The sequence below is a fragment of the Oryctolagus cuniculus genome, chromosome 18 (genome assembly GCF_964237555.1).
Source record: "Oryctolagus cuniculus chromosome 18, mOryCun1.1, whole genome shotgun sequence".
Taxonomy (NCBI): Eukaryota; Metazoa; Chordata; class Mammalia; order Lagomorpha; family Leporidae; genus Oryctolagus; species Oryctolagus cuniculus.
The window spans coordinates 37,755-51,047 of NC_091449.1; the positions used below are offsets into that span (position 1 = coordinate 37,755).

General features: G+C 43.8%; 2 pseudogenes; both read left to right on the plus strand.

Moving 5' to 3' along the window:
• The first annotated feature begins 8,957 nt into the window (after positions 1–8,957).
• On the plus strand, positions 8,958–9,928 carry LOC127488024 (nucleolin-like; annotated as a pseudogene).
• A 207-nt stretch (positions 9,929–10,135) lies between these two features.
• LOC138846726 (nucleolin pseudogene) lies at positions 10,136–11,497 on the plus strand (annotated as a pseudogene).
• Positions 11,498–13,293: the final 1,796 nt, after the last annotated feature.

Sequence of the window (13,293 nt, forward strand, 5' to 3'; positions counted from 1 at the left end):
AACATTTCATCTCACAGCTGCATACACATTCCTTTCAGTAGTGCATGGAACTTTCTCTAGGATAGACCATATGCTAGGCCATTAAGCAAGACTCAACAAATTCCAAAAAAATAAAATTGTGCCATGTATCTTTTCTGGACACAACAGAATGAAGCTGGAAATTTACAATTTTAAAAAATAAAAGGGGATGGTGCTGTGGCATAGCAGGTAAAGCCGCCACCTGCAGTGCCAGTATCTCCTATGGGCACCAGTTCAAGGCCCAGCTGCTCCACTTTCAATCCAGCTCTCTGCTATGGCCTGGGAAAGCAGTAACAGATGGCCCAAGCCCTTGGGCCCTCACACCCACATCAGAGACCCAGAAGCTCCTGGCTCCTGACTTCAGATGGGCACAGCTCCAGCCATTGCAGCCTTCTGGGGGAGTGAATCAGTGGATGGAAGACCTCTGTGTGTGTGTGTGTGTGTGTGTGTGTGTGTCTGCTTCTGCCTCACTGTAACTCTGCCTTTCAAATAAATAAATAAATCTTTTAAAAAATAGAAAATACACAAACACATGGACACTGAACAACACACTACTGAACACACAGTGGGTTACAGAAGAAATCAAAAGAAAAATAAAAGCATTCCTAGAAATGAATGAAGATGACAGCACAGCCTATCGAAAATCAGTGTTAAGAGGAAAGTTTATAGCAATCAGAGCCTACCTCAAGGCACCAAATAAATGATCTAACAATGCATCTCAAGGACCTAGAAAAGCATGAACAAGCCAAAACCAAAATTAGTAGGAGGAAAAAGCAACAAAAATTAGAGAAGATATAAACAAAATAAAATGTAAAAAATATAAAAGGTCAGTGAAATGAAGAACTGATTTTTTAAACATAACACAATTGATACACCATTGGCCCAACTAACCAAAAAAAACTAAGGGAGAAGCCACAAATTAATAAAGTCAGAGAAAAATGGAGATATTACAAGTGATGTCACAGAAATAAAGTCATCGGGAATTACTACAAACAGCTATATACCAACAAACTGGAAATTCTAGAAGAGATAGGTAATTTCTGTATACATACAATCTACCAAAATTGAGGAATGACGACATAGAAAACCTAAACAGACCAATAATCAAGACAGAGATTGAATCAGTAAAAGACCCTCCCAACAAAGAGAAGCCTAGGATCAGATGGCTTCACTGCTGAATTTTACCAAAGTATTTTTAATATTATTTTATCCTGTTTATTAAATATTTATTTATTTGAAAGTCAAAATTATACAGAAAGAGAAGAGGCAGAAAGAGAAAGAGAGGTCTTCCATCCACTGGTTCACTCCCCAAATGGCCACAATGGCTGGAGCTGCGCCAGTCCGAAGCCAGGAGCCAGGAGCTTCTTCCAGGTCTCCCAAGCGAGGGTGCAGGGTCTCAAGGACATGTGCCATCCTCCACTGCCTTACTGGGCCACAGCAGAGAGTTAGATAGGAAGTGGAACCGCCAGATCTTGTACCAGCACCTATATGGGATGCTGGCACTGCAGGCAGTGACTTTACCCACTAAGTCACACACCAGCCCCTATTTTATTCTATTTGAAATGCAGAGTTATGGGAGTGGGGGAAGGACAGAGATCTTCCATCTACTGGTTTACTCTCCAAATGGCCACAACAAGGGCTAGGCCACGCCAAAGACAGGAGCCAGACCTTCATCCGGGTCTCTCATATAAGTGCAGGGGCCCAAACATTTGGGTCACCTTCTGCTGCTTTCCCAAGCACATTAGCAGGGAACTGGACAGGAAGTGGTACAACCTGATCTTGAACAAGCATGCATATGGGATGCTGGCATTGTGGGCAGCAGCTTAACCAATTATACCACAACACTGGCCCACTACCAAACTTTTAAAGGATAACTAATGCCAATTCTTCTCAAGCCATTCAAAACAACTGAAAGGGAGGCAATCCTCCCACAGAAAAAGATACAACAAAGAAAAAGAACTATAGACCAATACCCCTGATTAACATGGATGCAAAAAAAAAAAAAAAACCCCAACCTCCACAAAATACTAGCTAAGGGGCCGGCACTGTGGCACAACATGTTAAAGTCCCAGCCTGCAGTGCCGGCATCCCATGTGGTCACCAGTTCGAGTCCCAGCTACTCCACTTCCAACCCAGCTCTCTGCTGTGGCCTAGGAAAACAACAGAAGATGGCCCAAGACCTTGAACCCCTGCACCCGCATAGAAGACCCAGAAGAAGCTCCTGGCTCCTGGCTTTAGGTTGGCACTGATCCAGCTGTTGCAGACACCTGGGGAGTGAACCAGTGGATGGAAGACCTCTCTCTCTGCCTCTGCCTCTCTGTAATTCAAATAAATAAATAAATAAATCTTTAAAAAATTACTAGTTAATCAAATTCAACAACACATCAAAAAGAACATCCACCCAGACCAAGTGGGATTTATTCCAGGCATGGAGTGATGGTTCACCATATGTGAATCAACAAATGTGATACATCACGTTAACTGAAGAAAAACCATATGATTATCTCAAAAGATGAAGAGAAACCATTTGATAAAATACAGTATTCATTCAAGGTTAAAAAAGAACTTAAGCAAATTGGATATAGAAGGAACACACCTCAACACAATCAAGAAATATATGACAAGCTCAAAGCCAGCCTCACATTCAAAGGGAAAAAGCTGGAAGCATTTCCACTAAAATCTGGAACCAGAAAAGGATGCCTACTTTCTTTTTTTAAAAAAAGATTTATTTGTTTGACAGGCAGAGTTACAGAGAGACAGAGGCAGAAGCAGAGAGTAAAAGGTCTTTCAGCCACTGGGTCACTCCCCAAATGTATTGGGCATTGCCTAAAACCTCCCTTACAATACGGCGCCTGGTGGATGTTCGAGGGGCGTGTTTGCGGCTGCTGTGGTTAAGCTACGTACGATCAGACCACCGGCAGGGATAGGTCCGCTTTAGCTCTGGACACGTGGACAGCACATGATCCCTATATGCCCCTGTGCGTGGTCCACCCGTGCCTGCGTGACCTGTTCACTGATTGGCTCCCCTACTGCGCATGTCTTTCATAAGCTTTATAAGCCTGTACACTTCCTCAATAGAGCGGTTCCTGCTTCGACAGAACTCACAGGTGCGTGCTGCGGTGTGCTTGACCCGTCGACCTTACCTCTCCCGTTTGCCTTGTCGGGGAGTGCTTGCACTGTCCCTGCTGGTCAGGGGCCAGCCTCAGGCTTAAGACCCCAACACAAAAGGTCACAATGTGCAGAGCAGTGCTGATCTGAATCCAGGAGCTTCTTCCAGGTCTCCCAGGTGGGTGCAGAGGCCCAGGGACTTGGGCCATCCTCCACTGCCCTCCCAGGCACATTAGCAGTGAGCTGTATAGGAATTAAAGCAGCTGGGATCCGAACCGCCACCCACATGGGATGCCAGCACTGCAGGCAGTTGCTTTACCCACTACGCCACAGCACCAGCCCCAAGGATGCCTACTTTCACCATTGCTATTCAATATAGTCCTGGAAGTTCTAGCCAGAGCTATTAGACAAGAAAAAGAAATCAAAGGTATACAAATGGGAAAGAAGGAAGTCAAATTATCTGTTTACAAGTGACATTTTCCTACATTTAGGGGAACCAAAAGATTCCACTAAGAGACTACTGGGGGCCTGGCACTATGCAGTAGGCTAAGCCTCCACCTCCAGCACTGGCATCCCATGTAGGTGCCAGTTCAGGTCCCAGCTGCTCCTCTTCCAATCCAGCTCTCTGCTATGGCCTGGGAAAGCATCAGAAGATGGCCCAAGTGCTTGGGCCCCTGCACCTGTGTGGGAGACGCAGAAGAAGCTCTTAGCTCTTGGCTTTAGATCAGTCCAGCTCTGCCCATTGCAGCCATTTGGGGAGTGAACTTTCTCTCTCTCTCTCTCTCTCTCTCTCTCTCTCTCTCTCTCTCTCTGGAATACCTGTCTGTGTGTGTGTGTGTGTCCCTCTCAAATAAACAAACAAAATCTTTTTTTAAAAGAGAGATAGAGAGACTACTGGAACTCATAAGAGAGTTTGGCAAAGTTATAGGATAGAAAATTAACACAAAAATCAATTGCCTTTGTATACACAATATCATGGCTGAGAAAGAACTTGTAAGATCAGTCCCATTCACAATAGCTACATTATATATCTTGAGATAAATTTAACCAAGGATATGAGAGATCTCTACAGTGAATATTACAAAACATTAAGGAAACAAGTAGAAAAAGAAAAAAAATGGAAAAACTTCCCATGTTTGTGGACTGGAAGAATTCATATTATCAAAATGTCCATACTACAAAAGCGATTTACAAATTCAAAGTAATCCAAATCAAAATACCAAGGATGGAGCCAGCATCGTGGTACAGCAGGTAAATCTGCCACCTATGACACCAGCATCCCAAATGGGTTCCAGTTCACATCCCAGCTGCTCCACTTCCAATCCAGCTCCCCGGTGATGGATTGGGAAAAGAACAGGAGATAGCTCAAGTGCTCAGGCCCCTGCCATCCACGTGGGAGAACTCAAATGAAGCTCCTGGCTCCTAGCTTCAGCCTGACCCAGCCTTGGCTGTTGTGGCCACTTGGGGAATGATCAATGGATGGAGAACCTCTCTCCACCTCTCTCTCTCTCTCTCTCTCTCTCTCTCAAATAAATAAACCTTAAAAAATACCAAAGGCATTTCTCAGATCTAGACAAACAATCCTAAGATTTATATGGAAACATAAGAGACCCTGAATAGCTGAAGCAATTTTAAATAACCTTAAACAATAAAAACAAAGCCAGAGGCATCAGAATACCAAATTTCAGGACATACTATAGGCTGTACAGCCTGGTACTGGTATAAAAATAGACACGTGGACCAATGGAACAGGATAGAAACCCCCCAGAAGTTAATCCATGAATCTACAACCACCTAACCTTCGACAAAGGAGCTAAAGTCACTCCTTGGAGAAATAGTCTCTTCAACAAATGGTGATGGGAAAATTGGATCTATGCATGCAGAAATATGAAGCAAGACCCCTGCCTTAAACTATATAAAAATCAACTTACAAGGGATCAAGAATCTTTTTTTTTTTTTTGACAGGCAGAGTGGACAGTGAGGGAGAGAGACAGAGAGAAAGGTCTTCCTTTGCCGTTGGTTCACCCTCCAATGGCCGCCACGGCCGGCGCGCTGCGGCCGGCGCACCGCGCTGATCCGATGGCAGGAGCCAGGAGCCAGGTGCTTTTCCTGGTCTCCCATGGGGTGCAGGGCCCAAGCACCTGGGCCATCCTCCTCTGCACTCCCTGGCCACAGCAGAGAGCTGGCCTGGAAGAGGGGCAACCGGGACAGAATCCGGCGCCCCGACCGGGACTAGAACCCGGTGTGCCGGCGCCGCTAGGCGGAGGATTAGCCTAGTGAGCCGCGGCGCCGGCTAAGGGATCAAGAATCTAATACTAACACCTAAAACCATCAAATTACCAGAGGAAACACTGCAAGATACTGGCATAGAAAAGGATTTCTTGGCTAAAACCCCAGAAGAACAGACAATGAAAGCAAAAATAAGTAAATGAGATTACATCAAGCTAAGAGGCTTCTGCACAGCAAATGAAACAATCAACAAAGTAAAGAGGCAACTGACAGAATGGAAGAAAATATTTGCAAACTATGCATCTGATAAAGGATTAATAGCCAGGATATAGAAGGAGCTCAAGAAACTCAACAACAAAACAAACAGCCCAGTTAAGAAACAGGCAAATGGGGGCTAGCGCTCTGATGTAGTGGATAAAGCCACGCCAGCATCCCATATGGGTGCCAGTTCAAGTCCCAGATGCTCCACTTCCAATCCAGCTCTCTGTTATGGCATTGGAAACCAGTGGAAGATGGCCCAAGTCCTTGGGCCCCTGTACCCACGTGGGAGACCCGGAAGAAGCTCCTGGCTCCTGGCTTTGGGTAGCCCAGTTCCTGCCATTGTGGCCATCTGGGTACTGAACCAGCACAAGGAAGACCTCTCTCTCTCTCTCTCTCTCTCTACCCATGCCTCGCTGTAATTCCACTTTTCAAATAAATAAATAAATCTTTTTTAAAATGGGCAAAGGACATGAACATGCATTTTTCAAAGGACAAAATTCAAAAGGCCAGCAGACATGTGAAAAGATACTCAGCACCACTAGCCATCAGGAAAATGCAAATAAAATCACAATGAGGTTTCACCTCACCCCAGTCATAATGGCTATCATTCAAAAATCAACAAGTAACAATTGCTAGTAAGGATGTGGGGGAAAGGTGCCCTATTATACTGTTGGTGGGAATATAAACTAGTACGACCATTATGGAAGACAGTCCGGAAATTCCTCAGAAATCTGAAAATAGATTTATCATATGACCCAGCCATTCTACTCCTAGGAATTTACTCAAATGAAATGCAATCAGCATATGAAAGAGTTATCTGTACTCTCATGTTTATAGCACCTCATTCACAATAGCTAAGATATGGAATCCACCCAGATATCCATCTGCTAATGACAGGATAAAGAAAATGTGATATACATACTACTTGACAATAAAAATGAATGAAACTTTGTCTTTTAAAATAAAATGGGTGCAACTGGAGATCATTATTCTTAGTGAAATAAGCCAGACCCAAAAAGACAAATTCCATGTTTTCTCTGACTTGTGGTAGTTAATATATACAGTACAAAAAATGTTATGGATATGAGTGGAATTGACATCTTGGATTTGATTATTATTTACAGTCCTTATCTATGCTCCCACAGAACAGTGGTCTTTCTACTTTCTACTTGTTGAACTCTTCATTTACTAGAGGATTAACCCAATGATTGTAAAAATAAATTGAAAGTATGTTATCACAAAGATTAAAAGAAAAAAAGAAAGGAAGAAGGAGGGAGAGAAGGAGGGAAGTATCGTCTTTTGTTTGTTTTGGTTGATAGTTTATTAAATACACTTCACTTGTACCTTACTCTGTAGTTTTTTAAGTTGTTCACATAGGGACTTAGTAAAAACAGACTTTATAGAAAAATCACCTGCAAAACTCAAATGAAAATAAAAATGTACACACTGCACATGTACTAGATAAACATAATTTAATTGACTTATTTCAGTCTGTACTGGTGATCATGGAGCACTAACCATGAAATACCATGAAATAGTTGGTTTGATTTTCTTAAATTTTACACCAAACCATGACTTCAGAAGTATTAATGTGTAAATGTGGATGCAAAAATGTCTAGCAAAACTGTTTAATAGTGTTTGAGAAACAGGACAAAAAGAGTACTATTGGGGCCAACACTGTGGCATAGCAGGTAAAGTCGCCACTTGCAGTGCCGGCATCCCATATGGGTGCTGGTTTGAGTCCTGGCCCCACTTCTGATCCAGTTCTATGTTATGGCCTAGGAAAGCAGCAGAAGATGGCCAAGTCCTTGGGCTCCTCTACCCACATGGGAGACCTGGAAGAAGCTCCTGGCTCCTGGCTTCATATCAGCCCAGCTTCAGCAACTGTGGCCATCTGGGAAGCGAGCCAGCAGATGGAAGACCTCTCTTTGTCTTTCTCTCTTGCCTCTGTAACTCTGCCTTCCCAATAAATAATAAATCTTTTTTAAGAAAGAAAGAGAGAGAGAGAGAGAGAGAGAAAGGAAGGAGGGAGGGAGGAGGGAGGGAGGGAGAAAGAGAGAAAGAGAGAGAGAAGGAAAGGGAGAAGGGAAGAGGGTGGCAAGGAGAGCGTGGGAGAAAGGGAAGGAGGGAGGGAGATATCATGTTCTCAGAATTTTATTACAAATAACATTGAACCTGTTAAAACTAATTAAAATTAAAATAATTTTTTTAAAAAACAAAGGCTTTTCCCATTCTGACGGTTGTCTCTTCACTCTCCTGACTGTTTCTTTTGCAGTACAGAAACTTCTCAATTTGATGCAATCCCAATAGTTAATTTTGGCTTTGACTGCCTGTGCCTCCCGGGTCTTTTCCAGAAACTCTTTGCCTGTGCCAATATCTTGAAGGGTTTCTCCAATGTTCTCTAGTAACTTGATGGTGTCAGGTCGTAGATTTAGGTCTTTAATCCATGTTGAGTGGATTTTTGTGTAAGGTGTAAGGTAGGGGTCTTGCTTCATGATTCTGCACGTGGAAATCCAATTTTCCCAGCACCATTTATTGAATAGACTGTCCTTGCTCAAGGAATTAGTTTTAGATCCTTGATCAAATATAAGTTGGCTGTAGATGTTTGGGTTGATTTCTGGTATTTCAATTCTGTTCCATTGGTCTATCCTTCTGTTTCTGTACCAGTACCATGCTGTTTTGATTACAACTGCCCTGTAGTATGTCCTGAAATCTGGTATTGTGATGCCTCCGGCTTTGTTTTTGTTGTACAAGATTGCTTTAGCTATTCGAGGTCTCTTGTGCCTCCATATAAATTTCAGCACCAGTTTTTCCAGATCTGAGAAGAAGGTCTTCGGTATCTTGATTGGTATTGCATTGAATCTATAAATTGCTTTTGGGAGAATGGACATTTTGATGATATTGATTCTTCCAATCCATGAGCATGGAAGATTTTTCCATTTCTTGGTATCCTCTTCTATTTCTTTCTTTAAGGTTTTGTAATTTTCATCGTAGAGATCTTTAACGTCCTTGGTTAAGTTTATTCCAAGGTATTTGATTGTTTTGGTAGCTATTGTGAATGGGATTGATCTTAGAATTTCTTCCTCAGCCATGGCATTGTCTGTGTATACAAAGGCTGTTGATTTTTGTGCATTGATTTTATACCCTGCTACTTTGCCAAACTCTTCTATGAGTTCCAATAGTCTCTTGGTAGAGTTCTTTGGGTCCCCTAAATAAAGAATCATGTCATCTGCAAAGAGGGATAGTTTGAGTTCTTCCTTCCCAATTTGTATCCCTTTAATTTCTTTTTCTTGCCTAATAGCTCTGGCTAGAACCTCCAGAACTATATTGAATAGCTCTCGATGGCAGCCAGGCATACATACTCCAGTATCATCAGTACCCACGGCCACCATTGACGCTGCTTGGGTTCCTCTAGGCTCATCTGCACCACACACTCTGCCGTCATAAGCCACCACCACAGTGAATCTCGCAGAGGCTGGTAGAAACTAAGGTGACCCCAAGAAAATGGCTCCTCCCCCAAGGAGGTAGAAGGGGACAGTGAAGAGGAGGAGCCATCAGAAGACAGAGAAGATGACAGCTGTGGAGAAGAGATGGGCATCCCTCCAGAGAAAGGGGAGAAGTCTGGAGCAGCTCCAACAAAGAAGACAAAAAAGCCTGAGGTTGCCTCTCTTGCCAAGAAAGCAACTGTCACCCCAGCTTTGCAGGGGGCCACCACACCAGCCACAGCAGTGTGACACCTGCCAAGAAGGGAGCCACACCAGGCAAAGCACTGGTTGTAGCCCCAGGAAAGGAGGGCACCGTCTCCAGCCAAGGGGGCAAAGAATTGCAAGAATGCCAAGAAGTAAGACAGTGATGATCACAGGAAGGAAGATGGTGAGGATGAGGATGAATTTGAGCCAGTGGTGGGTGATGAAGGCAGCAGCAGCTGCCCCTGCCTCAGAGGAAAAGGATGACAAGGGAGTCGATGATGAGGATGAGGATGAAGATGATGAGGAAGATGACTCTGAAGAAGCAGCTATGGAAACCACACCAGCCAAAGGAAAGAAAGTTCCTGCAAAAGTTGTTCCTGTGAAAGCTAAGAGCATGGCTGAGGAGGAGGAGGAAGATGAGGAGGAGGAGGTGGAAGAGCCTGTCAAAGAAGCACCTGCAGGACTGGCGCTGTGGCACAGCAGGTTAAACCTCCACCTGTGGCGCCAGCATCCCACACTGGTGCCAGTCTGAGTCTCGGCTGCTCCACTTCTGGTCCAGTTCCCTGCTCATGGACTAGGAAAGTGGTAGAAGATGGTCCACATGCTTGGGCCCCTGCAGCAGTATGGAAGACCTGGAAGAAGCTCCTGGCTCCTGGCTTTGGATCAGCGCAGCTCCAGCCATTGCAGCCATTTGGGGAGTGAACCAGCAGTTGAAAATCAACCTCTCCCTTCTCCCTCCCTCTCTCTCTCTCTCTCTCTTGCTTTCTCTGTAACTCTGCCTGTCAAATAAATAAATAAATCTTTTTTAAAAAGAAGGAGAAGCAGCACCGGGAAAACAAAATAAGGAAATGACCAAACAGCAGTTCCTGAAGCCAAGAAACAGAAAGTGGAAGCCACAGAACCAACCACATCTTTCAGTCGGTTTGTTGGAGACCTTACTTCTATCAAATATGCTCCTGAATTAAAAGCTGGTATCCGCAATGTGTTTGCTAAAAACAATCTTGCTGTTGTGGATGTCAGAACTGGTACAACCAGGAATTTTGATTACGTGGCTTTTTAATCTGCTGAGGACCTAGAAAAAGCCTTGGAATTCACTGGTTCAAAACTTTGGCAATGAAATTATACTGCAGAAACTGAAAGGAAAGGACAGTCTGAAGGATCTAGATGGGAGGACACTTTTGGCCAAAAATTTCCCTTACAAAGCCACTCAGGATGAACTAGAAGTGTGTGAGGCTGTTCTGGAGATCCGATTAGTCGGCAAGGATGAGAGGAGTAAAGAGATTGTTTATCTTGAAATTAAAACAGAAACTGATGCCAAGCAAACCTTTGAAGAAAAGCAGGGAACAGAGACGGGCGGGCAATCTGTTTCCCTGTATTACACTGGAGAGAAAGGTCAGAATCAAGACTGCGGAGGAGGAAAGCACAGGACTTGGAGTGCAGGATCAGAAACTCGGGTTTTAAGCACTCTCCCACAGAGCAACAGAAGAAACTCTTCAGGAAGTCTTCAAGGAGGCCAGCTTTTATCAAAGTGCCACAGAATCAAATGGCTGACCTAAAGAATATGCATTTACAGGATTTGTTTCACAATGCTGAATAAGCCTTAAGTTCCTGTAATAAATGGGAAATTGAGGGCACAGCAGTCGGGAGGGAGTTACAACCACCCAGGGGACTGTCCAACCAAGAAACCAGCCCTTTAAGACCTTGTTTGTGGGAGGTCTGCCTGCAGACCCCACTGAGGCGTCGTTACAGGAATCCAGTGGCTCCATCCCAGTGAGGATGGTGGCGGACCAGGAAACCAAAGCCTCCAAAGGGTTTCAGCTTGTAGATTTCAACTGTGAGGAGGATGCCAATGGTGCCAAGGAGGCCATGGAAGATGGGGAAACTGACATAAACAAAGTTATCTCAGACTGGGCAAAGCCCAAGGGACAAGGCAGCTTCAGGGGCCATGGTGGAGGCCAAGGCGGCTTTGGAGGCTGAGGCGGCTCTGGAGGCGGAGGTGGCGGCAGAGGCCAAAGCAGGCTTAGAGGGTGAGGAGGTTCCCAGGAGGCAAGGGAGGAGGTGGAGGCCACAAGGGAAGAAGACCAAGCCTGGGCAGTTTATTCCATTCCTGTCTTTCCCTCTCCCATTTGAAAGAAAGGACTCTGGGGTTTTTATTCTCTGACCTGACCAATGACATGGTTTTTACTCTGTGACCTGTGGATACTCCAAGACATGGTATGGGGGGGCCAATGCTGTGGCACAGAGGGTTAAAGCCCTGGCCTGAAGTTCTGGCATCCCATATGGGTGCCGGTTCTAGTCCTGGCTGCCCCACTTCTGATCCAGCTCCCTGCTCTGGCCTGGGGAAGCAGTAGAGGAAGGCCAAAGCCCTTGGGCCCCTGCACCCATGTGGAAGCATGTGGGAGACCCAGAGGAAGCTCCTGGCTCCTGGCTTTGGATCAGCACAGCCCCGGCCATTGTGGCCATTTGGGGAGTGAACCAGCGGATGGAAGACCTCTCTCTGTCTCTACCTCTCTCTGTAACTCTTCTTTCAAATAAATAAAATAAATCTTAAAAAAAAATAAAAAGACATGACATGATCCTGCAGTCTACTTAGAAATCCACATAGGTAACCTTTCAAGGGCCATCTGCTTGTTGGTTTTGACTGGATATTTATAAACTTTAAAGAGATGAATGGTAGAGCTAACCCTTATCTGTAAGTTTTGAATTTATATTGTTTTATCCCATGTACAAAACTGTTTCTTTCCTACAAACAGATTTGTTTTCCCTCCACTTGTAGAGAAAAACAAAATGTTTTATCATGATTTTTGCTTCAGTGACTTTAGGACAAATCAAAAGTCCTAAACTCTGAGAAAAAGAAAAAGAAAACTTATCTCCAAACAAAAATCAGCATGTAATTATGTATAGCAGCTGTTTTCTTCATGGTAAAAATTTAAAATAATCAGAATGTCCTTCAATAGCTGAATTCATAACCAAATTGGGGTACAGCCATGCAATCAGATATATTAGCAATAGAAAGGAATGAACTTTCAATCCATGCAAAGACAAGTGTGACTCTTACAGGCATCCTGTTAAGTGAAAGCAGCCAGTCTGACAACATTCTAAAAAAACAAAAAGGCATGCTTACAGAAATGATGCACAGGTCAGTGACTGCAAGGGTGAGGATTATGAATATTCTATGCAATACCTAGCACTATGCATCTGATAAAACCTATAGAATTTTATAGTCCAATGACTAAATTGCAATCTATTAAAGTTAAATTATTTGGGATGTCATGAGAGTATTTCATGCATGGAAAGCCAAGACACTCTGGCAAAAAGATCTCTGTGAGTGAGATCCCAGTGGAAAGAACAGGTCTTCAAAGAGGGAGGTGCCTTTCTCTGAAGGGAGGAGAGAACCTCCACTTTGACTATGACCGTGTCTAAACAAGATAAGAGTCGGAGAACTCAAGGGGCTTCCATAGCCTTGGAAACTCATGACTGGTGCATAGGGAGATTACTGATGCCATAAACAGGAGTGTCAATTTGTAAAGTCAACAACAGGAGTCACTGTGCACTTACTCCTCATGTAGGATCTCTGTCCTTAACGTGCTGTACACTGAGGCTTAATGCTATAACGAGTACTCAAACAGTATATTTCACTTTGTGTTTCTATGGGGGTGCAAACGATTGAAATCTTTACTTAATGTACACTAAACTGATCTTCTGTAAAAAAAAAAAAAAAAAGAAAAAGAAATTATCAATTCCCAACTTGACTCTCACTGGGATTAAACATGACAATAGGTCTGATCTGATTTCATCATCATTTTAAAAAAATCATCTATTATTTTTCACTTTATGTTTCTGTGTGGGAGCAAACTGTTGAAATACTTACTTAAGGTATACTAAGCTGATCTTCTGTATATTAAGATAATCGAAAATGAATCTTGATGTGAATGGAAGGGGAGAGGGAGTGGGAAAGGGGAGGGTTGTGGGTGGGAGGGACGGTATG